Source organism: Pristiophorus japonicus, chromosome 1 (assembly GCF_044704955.1).
Source record: "Pristiophorus japonicus isolate sPriJap1 chromosome 1, sPriJap1.hap1, whole genome shotgun sequence".
Classification (NCBI taxonomy): Eukaryota; Metazoa; Chordata; class Chondrichthyes; family Pristiophoridae; genus Pristiophorus; species Pristiophorus japonicus.
The window spans coordinates 366,470,442-366,489,867 of record NC_091977.1 but is presented as its reverse complement, the minus strand read 5'-3'; the positions used below and the strand labels follow the sequence as shown (position 1 = coordinate 366,489,867).

The following is a 19,426-nucleotide window of genomic DNA, read 5'->3' as shown; positions in this document are numbered from 1 at the left end:
CAGTTGGAGTATTATGTGCAGTTTTGGGCTCCAAAATATAAGAAGGATGTTAAGGCCACAGAAAGGGTACTGCACAGATTCACTAGAATGCCAGCTGGTATGAGGAAGATTTGAAAAACTGGGAATTTTTAGCAGAATAATTGAAATTATGAAATGATTTGAGTGTTTGAAATTCTAATGGGATGGGACAAAAAGATATAAACACAGGCCATGAAATTCCTTGGAACTGCTCCCACTCCATTGGCGTTATTTTGCCACAAGTGCGAAACTCCGCTTATGCGTGTAAACAGGTTTTCGCCGCACTGCAGGCAAAGTGACGGCTGCAGAGTATGGGCAGGTCTGAGGAATTTACCAGGCAGACTACTTCTAGCGATTGAGGGATATAGGGGACATAGATACAAATGTTCGAGATTTAGGACAGAGAGCAGGAGAATCCATTTACATAGGGTTTTGTAAGGATGTGGGATGCCGTAATGGAGCTAACTGAAGCTGAGGTCATGTCAACAGTTAAAAACAGGTTAAAAAGATGGTTGTAGGAAAAGGGAATGAATCAATATAGAAGCAGGGAAGGAACATATGATTAGGACTACTGTTTGTGTACAGGATAAACAGCAACATAGACTTTGACCAAACAGCCCATTTCTGTGTTGTAATTTCGATGTAATTCAATACAATGTTAAGTATGGCTTCCAAGAGTAATGCTTATCTTTATTTATCAGATTAAATACGTGCTTAGTAAAGGCTGCTGCATGTGCAGTTCCTTTTCAACATCACATTGGTTGCTATCTACAAGTTACGATGCTTCTTTCTAACATCCTCCCATATCCTTTGGATTTCTGAACCATCAGTGATTTCCTCAGGCAGTTGATTAGTGGGTTGTCCTCAGGTCCAAAAAGGTTCACCTTGATCATATATCCTACCAAAAAGTAGAGAGAGATGCTATGAGCTGTGTATTCTAATTTTTTTACTGCACAACTCTTTTACAGCCTATTTGCAACTTCTAATGAGTAAGCAGATCAATAATTGCTTGAGAAATGTGTAAATAAGTAGCACATGCTAATTGGACAGTTTCTGCTGGGCACAATTATTTGTGAGGCATAAATCCAATGGACGGAGATCCGGGTGAACCTAAGGTGACATAAACAAAAGTGGGTGAACTTTGATAATTATTTCTAAATAAAAGAAAATGTGAGCCATAATCTCATTGCTGTAGCAATATAAAAAGCAAAAAAGATAATGTTGAAATTGGCTGGAAGAACTTGCTGATGAGACAAAGCCAGTGAGGGAGTGTCAAGATGGGGAATAGAGTTCATGACATAAGAACATGAGTACAGTCATGAATGAGTAAGGACCGTTCAGTCCATCAATGTTCATTCCCTAAGTACTGACTCTTCTTTCACATCATTCAACTCCATTTGATTTTCCCTAATGTATTTGTCTCAAACGTCTGCATTGGCACATTATTTCAAACATTTATCACCCTTTGAGTAAGAAGCTCTTTGAAGTATCTGTTCTAAACTTTTCACTCATTTTGAAGTAGTATTCTGGATTAAATTTAACAATGTCAATAAATATTTTATATTTTATTTCATATTTTATGAACTGTTTTCCTCTAAACTACAAATCCTAAATTTCTCTAAATTGCCCACAGCGCATCCCTTTTACAATTGGGATCATATTTGTTGTTTTTTCTGTATCTGTTTTAACGCTTGTGATTTTTTTCTGCAGCATGACGCCCAGAATTATACTCCAAATGTGGTCTTACCAGCGCATTGCAAGCAGTACCAAATAAACTCTGCTGAAATGTACTCTACAGACCTGGCTATATATCACACCATCGTGTTTGCTTTTATAACTTGCTGTCTAGACATTGAAAGCATTACTGTCACTTCCCAATCTCATTCTAAGTTGCCCTGCATTAAGTCTATTCTGCTCATTCTATGCCATTATTGCATATTTTAAATTTAATTGCATAAGGTGTCAGCTATAGTGGTCGCACACATGCCTCGGAGTCAGAAGGTTATGGGTTTAAGTTCTATTCCAGAGCCTTGAGCATATTATGAAGGATGACACAGTAATGAGGACATGCTGGTCAGTTGGAGGTGCCATCTTTCAAATAGACATTAAATCGAGGCCCTGTCTACACTCTCAGGTGGACATAAAAAATCACACAGCACTAAATATATACCGAGTTAGGTATATATTAGAGGGATATCTGCTACACATAGCTGGGAGTACCTGCTAAACGAAACAGCCTGTAAACAGAGTGGCAACAGGAATTTGGTGAGACGGGGAATTTGATGCAGAGCTGGAGGAGGTGCTTTGTGCTTTAAACCAAGAAGCAACAGCAAACATATAAAAACAATCAGAGTAATTAATTCGACCTTATTTTTTAAGCAAAATGATGGGATAGCTGAGAACTGTTGCCTTCAATTCCTGTGCCATGTGAGAACTCCAGGATGCTTTATGTGTCCTGGTTAACCACGTGTGCAGGAAATGCCTCCAGTTGCTTGAGCTTGAGCTTAGGGTTTCTGAGGAGTGGCTGGAGTCACTGCAGTGCCTATGGGAGGCTGAGAATTTCCTGAAGCCCATGTTCCATGTTCAGGGGGATAGACTGTATCCCAACGTGAGTCCTATATGGTGTGTTGCCTCCCTGGTGCCAGGATAAAAAGTATCACTAAAAGCGTGCAGAACATTTTGAGGGGGGAAACGTTGGCACATGAAGGAAAAGGTTTGAGATTGTGAAGTCTGAGTTTCAGGAGCTAAGGAGGAAGTGAAAAAGCAAGACCTCAAAGTTAATAATCTCTGGATTTACTCCCAGTGCCACATGCTAGTGAGTATAGGAAGTGCAGGATAAACAGGAAAACACATGGATGGAGAAATGATGCAGGATGGAGAGTTTCAGATTCCTAGGGCATTGGGACCAATTCTGGGGCAGGAGGGAGCAGTTGAAGGTTGACAGGTTGCACCTCAATAGAGCTGGAACCGAGTTCTCCCAGTATCCTGGACAATATTTACTCCCTCAATCAATATCATTAAAACATAGAAACATAGAAACACAGAAAATAGGTGCAGGAGTAGGCCATTCGGCCCTTCGAGCCTGCACCACCATTCAATAAGATCATGGCTGATCATTCATCTCAGTACCCCTTTCCTGCTTTTTCTCCATACCCCTTGATCCCTTTAGCCGTCAGGGCCACATCTAACTCCCTCTTGAATATATCTAACGAACTGGCATCAACAACTCTCTGGGGTAGAGAATTCCACAGGTTAACATCTCTCTGAGTGAAGAAGCTTCTCCTCATCTCGGTCCTAAATGGCTGACTCCTTATCCTTTGTCTGTGACCGCTGGTTCTGGACTTCCCCAGCATTGGGAACATTCTTCCTGCATTTAATCTGTCCAGTCCCATCAGAATTTTATAGGTTTCTATGAGATCCACTCTCATTCTTCTAAACTCCCGTGAATACAGGCCCAGTCTCTCCTCATAGGTCAGTCCTGCTATCCCGGGAATCACTCTGGTGAACCATCGCTGTACTCCCTCAATAGCAAGAACGTCCTTCCTCAGATTAGGAGACAAAAACTGAACACAACATTCTAGGTGAGGCATCACCAAGGTCCAGTACAACTGCAACAAGACCTCCCTGCTCCAACTCAAATCCCCTAGCTATGAAGGCCAACATGCCATTTGCCTTCTTCACCGCCTGCTGTACCTGCATGCGATCTTTCAATGACTGATGTACCATGACACCCAGGTCTCGTTGCACCTCCCCTTTTCCTAATCAGATAATATTCTGCCTTCCTGTTTTTGCCACCAAAGTGGATAACCTCACATTTATCCACATTATACTGCATCTGCCATGCATTTGCCCACTCACCTAACCTGTCCAAGTCATCCTGCAGCCTCTGAGCATTCTCCGCACAGCTCACACCATTACTCAGCTTAGTGTCATCTGCAAACTTGGAGATATTACACTCAATTCCTTCATCTAAATCATTAATGTATATTGTAAGGACCCGTTTATCGCTACTCTCTGCTTCCTGTCTGCCAAGCAGTTCTCTATCCACGTCAATACATTATTCCCAATAACATGTGTTTTAATTTTGCACACCAATCTCTTGTGTGGGACCGTGTCAAAAGCCTTTTGAAAGTCCAAATACACCACATCCACTGCTTCTCCCTTGTCCACTCTACTGGTTACATCCTCAGAAAATTCTAGAAGATTTGTCAAGCATGATTTCCCTTTTATAACTCCATGCTAACTTGGACCGATCCTGTCACTGTTTTCCAAATGCGCTGCTATTTCATCTTTATAATTGCTTCCAACATTTTCCCCACAATGATGTCAGGCTAATTGGGCTATAATTTCCTGTATTTTTTCTCCCTCCCATTTTATAAAAGTGGTGTTACATTAGCTATCTTCCAGTCCATAGGAACTGATCCAGATTCGATCGACTGTTAGAAAGTGATCACCAATGCATCCGCTATTTCTGGGGCCACTTCCTGGGATGCAGACTGTCAATCGCTGGGGATTTATTGGCCTTCAATCCCAACAATTTCCCTAACACAATTTCCTGACTAATAAGGATTTCCTTCAGTTACTCCTTCTCGCTAGACCCTTGGTCCCCTAGTGTTTCGGAAAGGTTATTTGTATCTTAATTCGTGAAGACAGAACCAAAGTATTTGTTCAATTGGTCTGCCATTTATTTGTTCCCCATTATAAATCAACCTTATTCTGACTGCAAGGGACCTACGTTTGTCTTCAAAAATCTTTTTCTCTTCACATATCTACAGAAGCTTTTGCAGTTAGCTTTTATGTTCCCAGCAAGCTTTCTCTCATACTCTATTTCCCCCCTCCTAATTAAACCCTTTGTCCTCCTCTGCTGAATTCTAAATTTCTCCCAGTCCTCAGGTTTTCTGATATTTCTGGCCAATTTATATGCCTCTTCCTTGGAATTAACGCGATCCATAATTTCCCTTGTTTGCCATGGTTGAGCCACCTTTCCCATTTTATTTTTACTCCAGACAGGGATGTGCAATTTGTTAGATATGTAGACTTGTATTTACTCTGTACAGCCATCAGAGGACTCATTCCTCGGAGTTCCAAGGGATCCTATAATTCCTTGGGAGCATAGGTTTTTAAGAAGGCTTCACAGCTTGGACAGGCACTCTGCAGACCTGCAATAACAGACTAAGGTCACACTTTGCTTTGAGCTCACAGTGTTCAGTCTGACTCTTTCTCCATATACAACAACTGGCGATGAGATACAGATAGTGAACCCAAAGATGCAGAGAACAGTGGGCATCCTGGAGAAATTTTCAGAGGGAGATGATTGGGAATCTTTTGTGAAGCAACTCAACCAATACTTCGTGGCCAACGAGCTAGATGGTGAAGAGAACACTGCCAAATGTAAAGCGATCCTCCTCACCATCTGTGGGGCACCAACGTATGGCCTCAAGAAGAATCTGGTCACTCCAGTGAAATCCACAGAGAAATCGAACAACGAATTGTGCACACTGGTCCGAGATCATTTGAACCTGAAGGAAAGCGTTCTGATGGCGAGGTACCGATTTTTACACCTACAAAAGATCTGAAGGCAGGAAGTGGCGAGTTATGTCGCCGAGCTGAGACGCCTTGAAGGACATTGCGAATTTGAAGGATATTTGGAGCAGATGCTCAGAGACTTTTTCGTACTTGGCATTGGTCACAAAACCATATTTCGCAAGCTTTTGACTGTAGAGGGACAATTCGTGGTGAATGTGTGCACCCCATATAGCTCTGCCTCCTCTATCTGAGGCTCTGGTTCGTAGTGATCCTCCATGGATCTGTCCTCCTCTGCAATGTGGTGGTTTGCAGGTTTACCAGGCTTAGCAGCTCACCTGCACACTCATTGGATGTGTCCCATTGTTCCACAGCCTTTGCAAATGTATCCTTTGAATCGGCATGAATGGAAACAATGATCACCCCCGCAGCGCCAACAAGATGTTAGTGGCCTTGCATTCATCAACTTTGATGGTGGACTCTGAGACATCTGCGGGCGTGTAGCTGCAGGTATGTGTGACCTGCCCTGTACATTACAATTCTAAAACAGCATCCTTAAGTAAGGCCATAGTGATAGCCCAGGCGTTCATTGCCACCAGTGACAATATGAAGCAAATCTCTCAGTACACAAGTGCTGCTGCAAGTACTGTGAACAAAGTGATGCTGTTTTCGAATCGGCAGTGCTACCATAAAGGTCTCCTACAATGGAGCGGTGCATTAGCTACCACTCTGGGTAGTACCGGGCGATGGTCCCACGCTGCTCAGCAGGAGCTGGTTGGGAAAGGTACTCTGGAACTGGGACGACATCCGAGCACTAACACCCGCTGACGTCACTTCGCATGCCCAGGTCTTAAACAAATTTATTTCGCTGTTCGAACCAGGCATCGGGAAATTCCAAAGAGCAAAAGTACAGATCCACCTAATTCCGGGGGCGTGACCCATCCATCACAAGGTGAGAGCAGTACCGTACATTATGAGAGAAAGGGTCGAGATCGAGCCAGACCGGCTGCAGCAAGAGGGCATCATTCCACCGATCGAGTTCATCGAGTGGGCCAGTCCTATTGTCCCAGTCCTCAAGGGAGACAGCACCGTCAGAATCTGTGGCGATTACAAAGTAACTATTAATCATTTCTCCCTGCAGGATTACTACCCACTACCAAAAGCCGACGACCTCTTTGCAATGCTGGCGGGAGGAAAGACGTTCATGAAGCTGGATCTGACTTCAGCCTATATGACGCAGGAACTGGAGGAACCATGGAAGGCCCTCACCTGCATCAACACGCACAAAGGTCTTTTTGTTTATAACAGATGCCCATTTGGAATTCGATCAGTGGCGGCGATATTCTAGAGATACATGGAAAGTTTACTGAAGTCGGTCCCGCAAACCATGGTCTTCCAGGACGACATCTTGGTCACAGCTCCGAACACAGTCGAGCACCTGCAGAAACTGGAGAAGGTTCTTAATCGACTCAACCGCGTGGGGCTCAGGTTAAAACGCTCAAAGTGCATTTTCCTGGTGCCTGAAGTGGGGTTCCTTGGAGGGAGGATTGCGGTGCTCGGCATCAGGCCCACCAACGCGAAGATGGAGACAATCGAGAATGCACCGAGGCCACAAAACATGGTGGAGCTGCGGTCGTTTCTGGGACTCTTGACCTACTTTGGTAACTTCTTACCGGGTCTCAGCACCCTGCTGGAACCACTACATGTCTTACTACGAAAAGGGGGCGAATGGGTTTGGGGCAAAAGCCAAGGAAATGCCTTTGTAAAAGCGAGAAAATTGTCATGCTCAAATTGCTTATGTTGTATGATCCATGTAAGCGTTTGGTACTAACATATGATGCGTTGTCATATGGCGTCGGATGTGTATTGCAACAAGCTAATGATTTCAGGAAACTGCAACCGGTTGCTTATGCATCCAGGAGTCTGTCTAAGGCCGAGAGAGCCTACAGCATGATTGAAAAAGAAGCATTAGCATGTGTCTATGGGGTAAAGAAAATGCATCAATACCTGCTTGGGCTAAAATTCGAATTGGAAACTGACCATAAGCCACTTCTATCCCTGTTTTCCGAGAGTAAAGGGATAAATACCAACGCATTGGCCCACATCCAGAGATGGGTGCTCACGTTACCATATACAACGATGCCATCCGCCACAGGCCAGGCAGAGAACAAACGATTCTCTCAGTAGGCTGCCATTGCTCACCACAGGGGTGGAAATGGCACCGCCCGCAGATCTAGCAATGGTTATGGATGTATTTGAGAGTGAGCAATCACCCGTCACTGCCCGGCAGATCAAAACCTGGAGAAGCCAGGACCCGTTATTATCTCTAGTCAAAAGCAATGTGCTTCATGGGAGTTCATCCAGTGTCCCAGTGGAAATGCAGGAAGAGATAAAGCCATTCCAGCAGCGCAAAGATGAAATGTCTATACAGGCAGACTGCCTTCTGTGGGGCAATTGAGTAGTAGTCTACAAGAAGGGCAGAGACACCTTCATTAATGACCTCCACAGTACCCACCCAGGGACCGTAATGATGAAAGCGATAGCCACATCCCACGTGTGGTGGCCCGGTATCGATGCGGACTTAGAGTCCTGCGTTCACAGATGTAATACATGCTCACAGTTAAGCAATTTACCCAGGGAGGCGCCGCTAAGTTTATGGTCTTGGCCCTCCAAACCGTGGTCTAGTGTACACGTCGACTATGCAGGCCTGTTCTTGGGTAAAATGTTCCTTGTGGTTGTAGAAACAAAGAAACATAGAAAATAGGTGCAGAAGCAGGCCATTCAGCCCTTCTAGCCTGCACCGCCATTCAATGAGTTCATGGCTGAACATGAAACTTCAGTAGCCCCTTCCTGCTTTCTCGCCATACCCCTTGATCCCCCGAGTAGTAAGGACTATATCTAACTCCCTTTTGAATATATTTAGTGAATTGGCCTCAACTACTTTCTGTGGTAGAGAATTCCACAGGTTCACCACTCTCTGGGTGAAGAAGTTTCTCCTCATCTCAGTCCTAAATGGCTTACCCCTTATCCTCAGACTGTGACCCCTGGTTCTGGACTTCCCCAACATTGGGAACATTCTTCCTGCATCTAACCTCTCTAAACCTGTCAGAATTTTAAACGTTTCTATGAGGTCCCCTCTCATTCTTCTGAACTCCAGTGAATACAAGCCCAGTTGATCCAGTCTTTCTTGATAGGTCAGTCCCACCATCCCGGGAATCAGTCTGGTGAATCTTCGCTGCACTCCCTAGCAAGAATGTCCTTCCTCAAGTTAGGAGACCAAAACTGTACACAATACTCCAGGTGTGGCCTCACCAAGGCCCTGTACAACTGTAGCAACACCTCCCTGCCCCTGTACTCAAATCCCCTCGCTATGAAGGCCAACATGCCATTTGCTTTCTTAACCGCCTGCTTTACCTGCATGCCAACCTTCAATGACTGATGTACCATGACACCCAGGTCTCGTTGCACCTTCCCTTTTCCTAATCTGTCACCATTCAGATAAAAGTCTGTCTCTCTGTTTTTACCACCAAAGTGGATAACCTCACATTTATCCACATTATACTTCATCTGCCATGCATTTGCCCACTCACCTCACCTATCCAAGTCACTCTGCAGCCTAATAGCATCCTCCTCGCAGCTCACACTGCCACCCAACTTAGTGTCATCCGCAAATTTGGAGATACTGCATTTAATCCCCTCGTCTAAATCATTAATGTACAATGTAAACAGCTGGGGCCCCAGCACAGAACCTTGCGGTACCCCACTAGTCACTGCCTGCCATTCTGAAAAGTACCCATTTACTCCTACTCTTTGTAGACGTGTACTCCAAGTGGATTGAATGTGAGATAATGTCGGCTAGCACGTCCACTGCTCCTACTGAAAGCCTGCAGGCCATGTTTGCCACACATAGCCTACCTGATGTCCTGGTGAGCAACAACAGGCCATGTTTTACCAGTGCTGAGATCAATATGTCACATCTTCCCCGTTTAAACCAGTGTCCAATGGTCAGGCAGAGAGAGCAGTGCAAACCATCAAGCAAGGCTCACTGCAGAATCACCTATCCCGAGTCCTGCTTAGCTACCGAGCGAGACCACACTCACTCACTGGGATCCCACCTGCTGAGCTGCTCATGAAAATAGCACTTAAGACAAGGCTCTCGTTAGTTCACCCTGATCTACATGAACAGATAGAGAGCAGGCGGCTTCATCAACGTGCATACCACGATAGGGCAAATGTGTCGCGCGAGGTTGAAGTCAATGATCCTGTATTTGTATTAAATTATGGACAAGGTCCCAAGTGGCTTCCCTGCACTCTCATGTCCAAAGAGGAGAGCAGAGTGTTTCGAGTCAAACTTTCAAATGGACTCATTCACCGGAAACACTTGGACCAAATCAAACTCAGATTCACGGACTACTCTGAGCAACCCATCTTGGACCCTACCTTTTTTGATCCCCCAACAGACACACCAGTGGCAACCGACACCACGGTTGACCATGAAGCAGAACCAATCATCCACAACAGCCTGCAGGGCCCAACACACCAGGCAGCCCAGCAAGGCCAGCTGCACAGCAGCCCAGCGAGGGCCCAACAAATGATTCAACAACACCAGCTTTCACACCGAGACGATCAACCAGGGCAAGAAGGGCCCCAGATCGACTCACATTGTAAATAGTTACACTATTAACTTTGGAGGGGAATGTTGTTATATATGTGGACATGTATTTATGCTGTACAGCTATCAGATGACTCATTCCCCAGAGTCCCAAGGGACCCATAATCCCTTGCAAACACAGATATTTAAGAAGGCTTCACAGGTTAAAGAGGCACTCTGGAGACCTGCAATAAAAGACTAAGGTTACACTTTACTTTGAGCTCACAGTGTTCAGTCTGACTCTTTCTCCATACACAACACAATTGTTGAAGTTCACGTGATCTTTAAATGTTTGCCATTGCCTATCCACTGTCAACCCTTTAATTATCATTCGCTGGTCTATTCTAGCCAATTCACGTCTCATACCATCAAAGTTACCTTTCCTTAAGTTCAGGACCTTAGTCTCTGAATTAACTGTGTCACTCTCCATCTAAATAAAGAATTCTACCATATTATGGTCACTCTTCCCAAGGGGCCTCGTAACAACAAGATTGCTAATTAGTCCTTTCTCATTACACATCACCCAGTCTAGGATGGCCAGAAAACAAATAATCTGGTCATTTATTTAATTGCTGTTTGGGAGCTATTTGCAAATTGGCTGCCACATTTCCTGCATTGCAACAGTGACTACACTTCAAACAGCAATGTGTGAGGAAGACACAACAAATCTGCAAAAGGACATAGAAAGGCTAAGTGAGTGGGCAAAAATTTGGCAGATGGAGTATAATGTTGGAAAGTGTGAGGTCATGCACTTCGGCAGAAAAAAATCAAAGACCAAGTTATTATTTAAATGGAGAAAGATTGCAAAGTACTGCAGTGCAGCGGGACCTGGGGATACTTGTGCATGAAACATAAAAGGATTGTATGTCGGTGCAGCAAGTGATCAGGAAGGCCAAAGGTATCTTGGCCTTTATTGCAAAGGGGTTGGAGTTTAAAAGCAGGCAAGTCTTGCTACAGCTATACAGGGCACCAGTAAATGGGGGATAGGGGAGGGACACCAGTAAATGGGGGATAGGAGAGGGGCGTGTTTCAATTTAGGCATTGCACGCCAATTGATGTCACAATCTGGATCCTTTAAATATGGGAAGTGAGCGCACGCAGCGCTGCCCACCTGCCCAAAATGGAAGCTGGCGGAAGTGAGCTGGCTGCTAATTTTTCTACCAAATCAACCTTAAATCGGCCAGCATTGATGGCTCCAATTTCCCAGTTTTTATGTTTGGTAATATGCAAATGAGTTTGAGTAAAACACTTCTGAAAACTAGAAGCATTTTAGCGCAATTTGCACCTGGATCACGATTGCATCCAAAGTGGTAACTCTATCTCATCGAGTCTACTTTGGCTATTTTGGCCTTTTAGTGATAAAACCATTGACCACCAAATATGGTCATTGTCATAAGTTTGTGGACAGTTGTGCTCCTCAGAATTCCCATATATCAGCGGGGGAGAAATTCAGTCACCACCCGTTTGGGGCTGCTGCCAGGATAGTGGGCATTGACGGTGAGGATTCGGTGTGTGGGGTCACACACCAACTGCACGTTCAGCGAGTGATAGCCTTTGTGGCTACAGAATGCCTCAGGATTGTTATGCGATGTCAATGGCACCCTGCACCATAGGGAAGCCTGCTATCCTGACGAAGCCACATGCATGCTCCAGACTCTTCTCTATGGTCATGGGAATGGAAATGTAATCCCTTCTCCTTATGTAGAGATCATCTGTGACCTTGTGGATGGAGCAATGGACGGCAAATTGGGAGATATCGAAGATGTCTTCTGTTGCACACTGGAAGGATTCACTGGCATTGAAATTGAGCAAGATGGTGACCCTAACTGCCACTGAGAAAGCTGTCCCCACCTGATCTGAGGCTGTTGGTGTGGCTGCAGGAGGTGGCAGAATTCTGTGACCGCATCCTTTTTGTAGTGCAGCCTTTGTTCACACTGTTCCTCAGTGAAATTGATGTCGGAGAACTGCTGCCAGAATACCCTGGGAGGGTGAGGCCTCCTGTTGACAGCCCTGTTGGCTCTCCTCCCTCTGGCCACATTTTGCTGCCTTTCTCTCTGCCTAAGTTGCCTCCAACGGTGATGTCGGAGTGCGAGGTCCAGTGCCAACACAGCCCCCATGAAACAATATGGGCTTGATTTTACACTTTAAAATGCGAAAAATGGGCATTTTTCCAATGTGGGAGGTAAAAATGAGTTTTCAGATCACCGGCTTGTCACCCATTTTCAAAGTCCGTAGTCTCCATTTTAAAAATTGGGCGTTACCGCGAATGATATGAAATGGGCGTTAGTGTTAAATCCCTCTGACCTTCTGCCGTAAAGTGTCGCTGTTCTTAGTTACGGCATGGCAACTCTCAATTCCCGCGAATCAGGGGGTCAAGGGTCATCATTACATGTGAATAGGAGGAGACAGAGAGAGGGGGAGCTGAGAGGGAGTGAAGGCATGTGTGGGTGTAGTATGGCTGTTTGGGAGGAAGGAGGGAGAGTTTAGAGCTTTAGAGCAAATTGGGCCAAAAAAACTTAGCTGTCACCAGCCAGATATTTTCCCGAATTTGGTGCCTATAATGGACGGAGAGGAGGAGGCGACTCAGCACGCTGTGGAGACTGATGCTGGCGAGAGCATTGAGCTGGGAAAGAAACACATTGGAGGACACAAAAGAGCGAGGAGGTTCTCGGACGAGGCTAATGGCTCCCTCATGCAGGAGATCCAGTCATGCTGGGGTGATTTGACACAGGGAGGGCATGGGAAGCCCATCCCAAAGGCCTACCAGAAGATATGGGCTGAGATAGCAAAGGTGGTCTCGTCGGCGAGCAAAGAGGTGCGTGAGGGCAACCAATGCTGCAAGCGATGGAACGACCTTGTCGGATCTGCAAGAATAAGTATTACATTTATTTACATGTACTTATGTAATTATATAATTTGATTTGTAAGAGTCATGTGACTATCATCAGATGTGAGGTCTTTCAATTTACCGTGAATATTGTACTCAAAGCCTGCGGTCACGGTGCACGTCTTTAGGTGAAGAATGATAATTATCATAATAATCATGATTACATATGTCGGTTATGTCTTGTATCAGTCTCTGTGACAGTAACGAGCAATGATATCATGCAATGATCTCATGCCATGTCGCCCTGTTACCTTTTACAGAAGAAGCTCTCGATGAATAGGTCCAAACAGAGGCGAACGGTTGGGGGGCCACCAGTCCCAGACGACATCGATGACATGGAAGAGCGGTGCTCGGTCTCATGGGGAGGCACCCCCGGACAGCCACGGACACATCTGCAGACCCTGAAGTGATGCCACGTGAGTAAAGTATACACCATTGCGTGATGTAAAGTTAATAGATGATACACCCACTCATATCCAAACAATAATGCATGATAGATGATTTCTAAAATTGTCCTATAAATAATGATGGCCTCATGAGAATCATTGCAATGCAGAATGTGTTGATGGTCATGAAATGTGATGTCTGTGATGATGTTGATAGCAGTGGTGCTTTTGTCGTGCATATGCTGTGTGTAGCACTGGACTCACCTTGTAACCCTAGCACCCCCTTCTCCTCTAATAACCTCATTTGTGTTTTGCAGCTCAGCAAGCAGCGCGTCCCAAGGCAAGACCACAGAGGCTGGAAGGTGGGGGCGCGGGTTCGGACTCAGCGGACGATCCAACAGCTGCTGCTGAGGAGGTCCGATTCTCGCCCGTCAATCAGCTGGGTCTGTTCTCTACAGATGAGAGCGCAGATTTTGAGGAGTCTGCATCACCAGGCTCCAAAAGGCATTCCATCCCAACGCCATCTAGGGCTCCTCCGGTCATTCCCACCTCCACTCTGGAGGTACCGGGCCCATACACCTCGCCAAAGGGCACCCCATTTGTCCCCAGGACAGCGCCGACACCACGTTTGTTTCGTGGACACGGTAGGTCTGGTCCACGAGTGCCAGAAGAGAGAGGAGAGATGGTACAGTTGTCCAGGAGAACTGTGGACATAGGTGACCAGATCCTAAATGCATTGTGAGCATATCCCGACAGCTGGTCAGCATTTCCGGCACAATGACGGAGTACGTTCCGCAGATGGCGGAAGCCCTGAGGCGATAGCCAGGAACACTTATGGCACAGGCCTTCCAGTGGTCCCAGAGCGCGGCACTCCAACCCAAGGTTCCACACCCACAGTGCCAATGGCAGATGAGAGGCAGGAGCAAGATCCTGCTTCTGCATCTGATAATGTTCCCACCTCTCACGTACCCGTGCAACCACTGCCTCTGCCTTCATCCACCCCAATGAGACACCGCCTGAGGAGCTCCTCGGCCAGGCAGCATGGAGCGAGGAGGGGAAGGGGTAGAGGTGGGGAGAAGAAGGGGTAGGGGGAAGGAAAGTGAGGTGCATGTCCACAGGTGATGGCTGTGTTATATCTCCATCTCAGTGTATGCAATTTGTTGTAAGGTATGGGGGCAGGGGGCCATCCTGTTGATTTGCATTTGTGTTCTGTGTTGCTGGACATGTTGACTATTTGATTGATGTCATTGGTTGAAAATGTGGGGTGTGGGTGGGGTGTTTTTTCCCCTGATACTTATGATTTCAGATCAATGGTCGTATTAAATGTTTTGTATTCAACATAACCTTGTTGCGCATTGTCTCAGATAGCTGAACCGTTACATACTGGTGATTCCTTAACATGAAAGGGTATAATGACACTTAACTTGAATCAACTTAAACTTTAACTGGACCAAGGTGATGCCCACCATTGATGTCTGAGCTGCACACACACACAGCAGTGTGTCAGCTTTGTCAATAACAGCAACGTTCTTTCAGGCAAATGGCTCATTTATGAGCTCCTGACGTAAGAGTCTTGCAGCTATGTAGCCACCACGGGCCCTTTCCTATGCTGTGGAGGGGGCGTGGGCATGGTTACATAGTCAGCCTGATTGTCTGGCCGAGGTCAATGTCCAGCCCTTCGTTCTCCTCTTCCTCTCTCTCCTGAGGTGGATCATCAGTTCCTTCTGACAATTCTTGTCCCCTCCTGATAGCCAGGTTGTGCAGCATGGATCACACGATCACGAATTGAGCTACTTGCTCAGGGTTGTATTGTAGCTCCCCTCCTGAGTCCTCCAGACATCTAAAGCACTGCTTAAGCACACTAATTGTTTTCTGGACCACATTACGCGTGGCTCTGTGGCTCTGGTTGTATCGCTTCTCGGCCTCGGTGTGGGTGTCATGCAGGGGGAGTCATCAGCCAGGTGGCTAGGCCATATCGTTGGTCACCAAGCATCCAGCATTGTCCTTGTGGCTGACTGGTAAACATGTCAGAGTCAGCGCTCTCACGCAGGATGTGAGCCTCATCGAAGCTGCCTGGACATTTGGCATTCACGGCCATAATTATCTGGTTGTGGTCGACAACTAGTTGGACCTTCAGGGAGTGAAATCCTTTTCATTGTGAAAAACCTCTGGGTCTTGAGAAGGTGCCCGCATGGTGATGTGAGTGCACTGTATTGTTCACTTCACCTTGGGGAACTTAGCAATGCGGTAGAATTGCTCCAGCCCTGTCAGTCTGAGCCTCGATGCTCATAGGGAAGCTGATAAAGTCCATCCTACTTGCGTACAGGGCTTCAGTGATCTGTCTAATGCAGCAATGTGTGGCATGCTGAGAGAGAGGGGGTTCAAAAGGAACCGGACGCATAGAAAAACAGTGTCACAGTGACCTTGACCTCGACGGACAGTGATGTCCTGAAGGTAATGGCAGGCTGAAAATCTGCCCCGATGAGATGGCATATTTCACTGACAACCACTTTGTGGAAGCGCAGTCTCTGAAGGATAAGTCGAGGTAAGACCGCTTCTCCCTGTAAGTGTGGGGTGTGTATGGTTTGGACCTCCTCCTCAGTCTGGCACATCTTAGATTGGGCACATAATGCTGTGCATTAGACATTGTGCCATTTGCACTCTGCAGTATCTGCGTATTAATCGATGCAGGCTGAGAAATGGCTGACCCCATTCCAATAAAAGTATAATGCCGATTGTTCACAAGCAATAAATTTCCATACTAAAAGAAACTGGCAGTAAAACCCAATCGTCCACAGTATGGAAAGATGTCTGTTGAAATGGTCACTTTACCTTAGAAGAACTCCAACGTCAATCCAAACACCCCCGAAGTTGAAGCAGCCTTTTCAATTAAGCGACTTGCGATTTGCAAAATGGCGTCCACACCGCTGTGATTAGTTCAGAACATTTCAAATTTTTCAGAGCGGTGTTTTGTTCGAGTGATATTGTGGGCGAGCTGTGTGCGAGGTGCTGAAATTGAAGCAGGGCGATATACTGGTGGTAGTTTCGGCAAATGTGATCTTTACAACAAAAAAAAGTGGGCGGTCAGTATTATTGAATCTCATTAATTATGTGCGGAATGTAACGCTGGGCGATATTATGGGTGCTGGTTTCGCCCATTCTGAAGATTCTGCTCAAAAAAGTGGGCGGGCGGTATTATTTTTTCCCGGCATTACGTACATGGCGAAATTAACGCTCAGCGATAAGTGTCCGAAAAATGGCCGTCACTTTCCATTTTGTGGCTAAATGAGCATTACTCCTCAGTTCAGTGTTCAAATGGATGTTAAGTAGGCGCCATGGATGCCAAATAATGGAAAATCTAGCCTCATGAATGTTGGACTTTCAAATCTGCCCTCTATGAAAATCATAAATTTTTAACAGCCAGAACACTCCTTCAACTGGAAATCGGTGAAATCTGTCAAAATGCCTGTCTGCCTATGTGGAAGTAAGCAGCAACCATTATTGGCCAACTAAAACTTTACCCGATTCTGGTGCCTTTAAATAGCGCTCCTCCAGCCGACTTCCTCCTGTCAGCAAAAGGCAGTAAAACAGAGGGCAAGGACCAATTTATCTTCCAGGGCTGTAACAAGTGCTGTGCACGGAGATGACTTCAGCATCGCAGAGTGCAGCTGAGTGGGATGCTACATGTTTGCACTGCCGCAAATCCCCAATCCAATTCAGCAGGAGGCACTGTTCTATCTGTGCCTGGGTGAAAACATAATTGCGCCACGGGCGCAAACGGGAGGTGCAAAGTAGCCCAATTTCTCCCCCCAGGCCTTTATTGAGACCCAGGTTATGGTTGGAACAAGTATATCTGGTGATATAAAGCACATGGGCTAACCATATAGAGGATGCCGATTTATTTCTACTCTCAGACTCCACTAAAAGGGCCGACAACAGAAATATGACAGGGCAGACATTTGTCCTATTTGGGCAATGTATTCAATGCTGAGACTACTCTGGCTTTGCCTTGTAGTATGTGTTTGAATAAATTAGCAGAATTAAAGTAATATCCTCCACATTGTACAATATTACTATTGAATGAGACATATGGAAGGATAGACTATATTAGATTTGGTACTGTGTAATGAGACAGGATTAATAAATGATCTCATAGTAAAGGATCCTCTAGGAAAGAGTGATCATAGTATGGTTGAATTTCAAATTGATTTGGAGGGTGAGAAAGTTGGGTCTCAAACTAATGTCCCGATCTTAAATAAAGGCATTTACAAAGGTGTGAAAGTAGAGTTGGCTAAAGTGAACTGGGAAAATAGATTAAAGTGTAAGACAGTTGATAAGCAATGGCAGACATTAAGGAGCTATTTCATAACTCTCAACAAAAATATTTTCCAGTGAGAAGGAAAGACTTCAAGAGAAGGGAGAACTATCTGTGGCTAACTAACAATGTAAATGATGGTACCAAATTGAAAACAATTGCACACAAAGTTGCCAAGATTAGTGGGAAGCCAGAGGAATGGGAATTTTTAAAAAACCAGTGAAGGATGACTAAAAAAATAATAAAGAGAGGGAAGATAGATTATGAGAGTAAACTAGCAAGAAATATAAAAACAGTTAGTAAGAGTTTCTACAGGTATATAAAAAGAAAGAAAGTAGCTAAAGTAAATGTTGGACCCTCAGAGGATGAGACTGGGAAATTAATAATGGGGAACAGGGAAATGGCAGAGACTTTGAACAAATATTTTGTATCGGTCTTCATGTTAGAAGACACTAAAAACATCCCAATAATAGATAATCAAGGGACTATAGGGAGGGAGGAACTTAAAACAATCACTATCATTAAAGTAAAAGTACTCAGTAAAATAATAGGACTAAAGATGGACAAGCCCCCTGGACCTGATGGCCTGCATCCTAGGGTCTTAAAAGAAGTGACTACAGAGATAGTGGATGCATTAGTTGTAATCTTTCAAAATTCCCTGGATTCTGGAGAGGTCCCAGTGGATTGGAAAACCGCAAATGTAATGCCCCAATTCAAAAAAGGAGGCAGACAGAAAACAGGAAATTATAGACCAATTAGCTGAACATCTGTCGTTGGCAAAATGCATTTTGCCAACGACAGATGTTCGGCTAATTGGTCTATAATTTCCTGTTTTCTGTCTGCCTCCTTTTTTGAATATTAAGGAAGCAGTAGCAGGACATTTGGAAAAGCATAATACAGTCAAGCAATCAGCATGGTTTTATGAAAGGGAAATCATGTTTAACAAATTTTCTGAAGTTCTTTGAGGACGTAACGCACAGGGTGGATAAGTGGGAATCAGTGGATGTGATGTATTTCAATTTTCAGAAGGCATGTGATAAGGTGCCACATAAAAGGTTACTGCACAAGATAAAAACTCAGGGGGTTGGGGTAATATAGTAGCACAGATAGCAGATTGGTTAACTAAAAGAAAACAGAGAGTTCGTTGGTAAATGGTAACTAGTGGGGTGATACAGAAATCAGTGCTGGGGCCTCAACTATTTACAATCTATATTTATGAATTGGATGAAGGGACCGAGTGTAATGTAGCCAAATTTGCTGATGATACAAAGATGGGTGGGAAAGCAAGTTCTGAGGAGAACACAAAAAATCTGCAGAGGGATATAGACAGACTAAGTGAGTGGGCAAACATTTGGCAGATGGAGTATAATGTGGGAAAGTATGAGGTTATCCACTTTGGCAGGAAAAATAAAAATCAAATTATTATTTAAAAGAATAGAGTTTACAAAATGCTGCAGTACAGAGGGACCATGGGATCCTTTGTGCATGAAAGAAAAATGTTAGTTTACAGGTACAGCAAATAATCAGGAAGGAAAATAGAATATTGGCCTTTATTGCAAAGGGGATGGAGTATAAAAGCAGAGAAGTCCTGTTATAGCTGTACAGGTTATTGGTGAGGCCACATCTAGAGTACTGAGTACAGTTTT

General features: G+C 45.0%; 1 long non-coding RNA gene across 1 annotated transcript in view; it reads right to left on the bottom strand.

Annotated features, from left to right (window-relative positions):
- Positions 1-705: 705 nt before the first annotated feature.
- LOC139259500 (uncharacterized) overlaps positions 706-19,426 on the bottom strand; it is a 59,609-nt gene continuing 40,888 nt past the window's right edge. The window contains exons 2-3 of the long non-coding RNA XR_011592580.1: positions 13,331-13,480; positions 706-916 (exon numbers count right to left, since the gene is read on the bottom strand). This is a non-coding gene — a long non-coding RNA (uncharacterized lncRNA). The remainder of the gene's footprint in view (positions 917-13,330; positions 13,481-19,426) is intronic.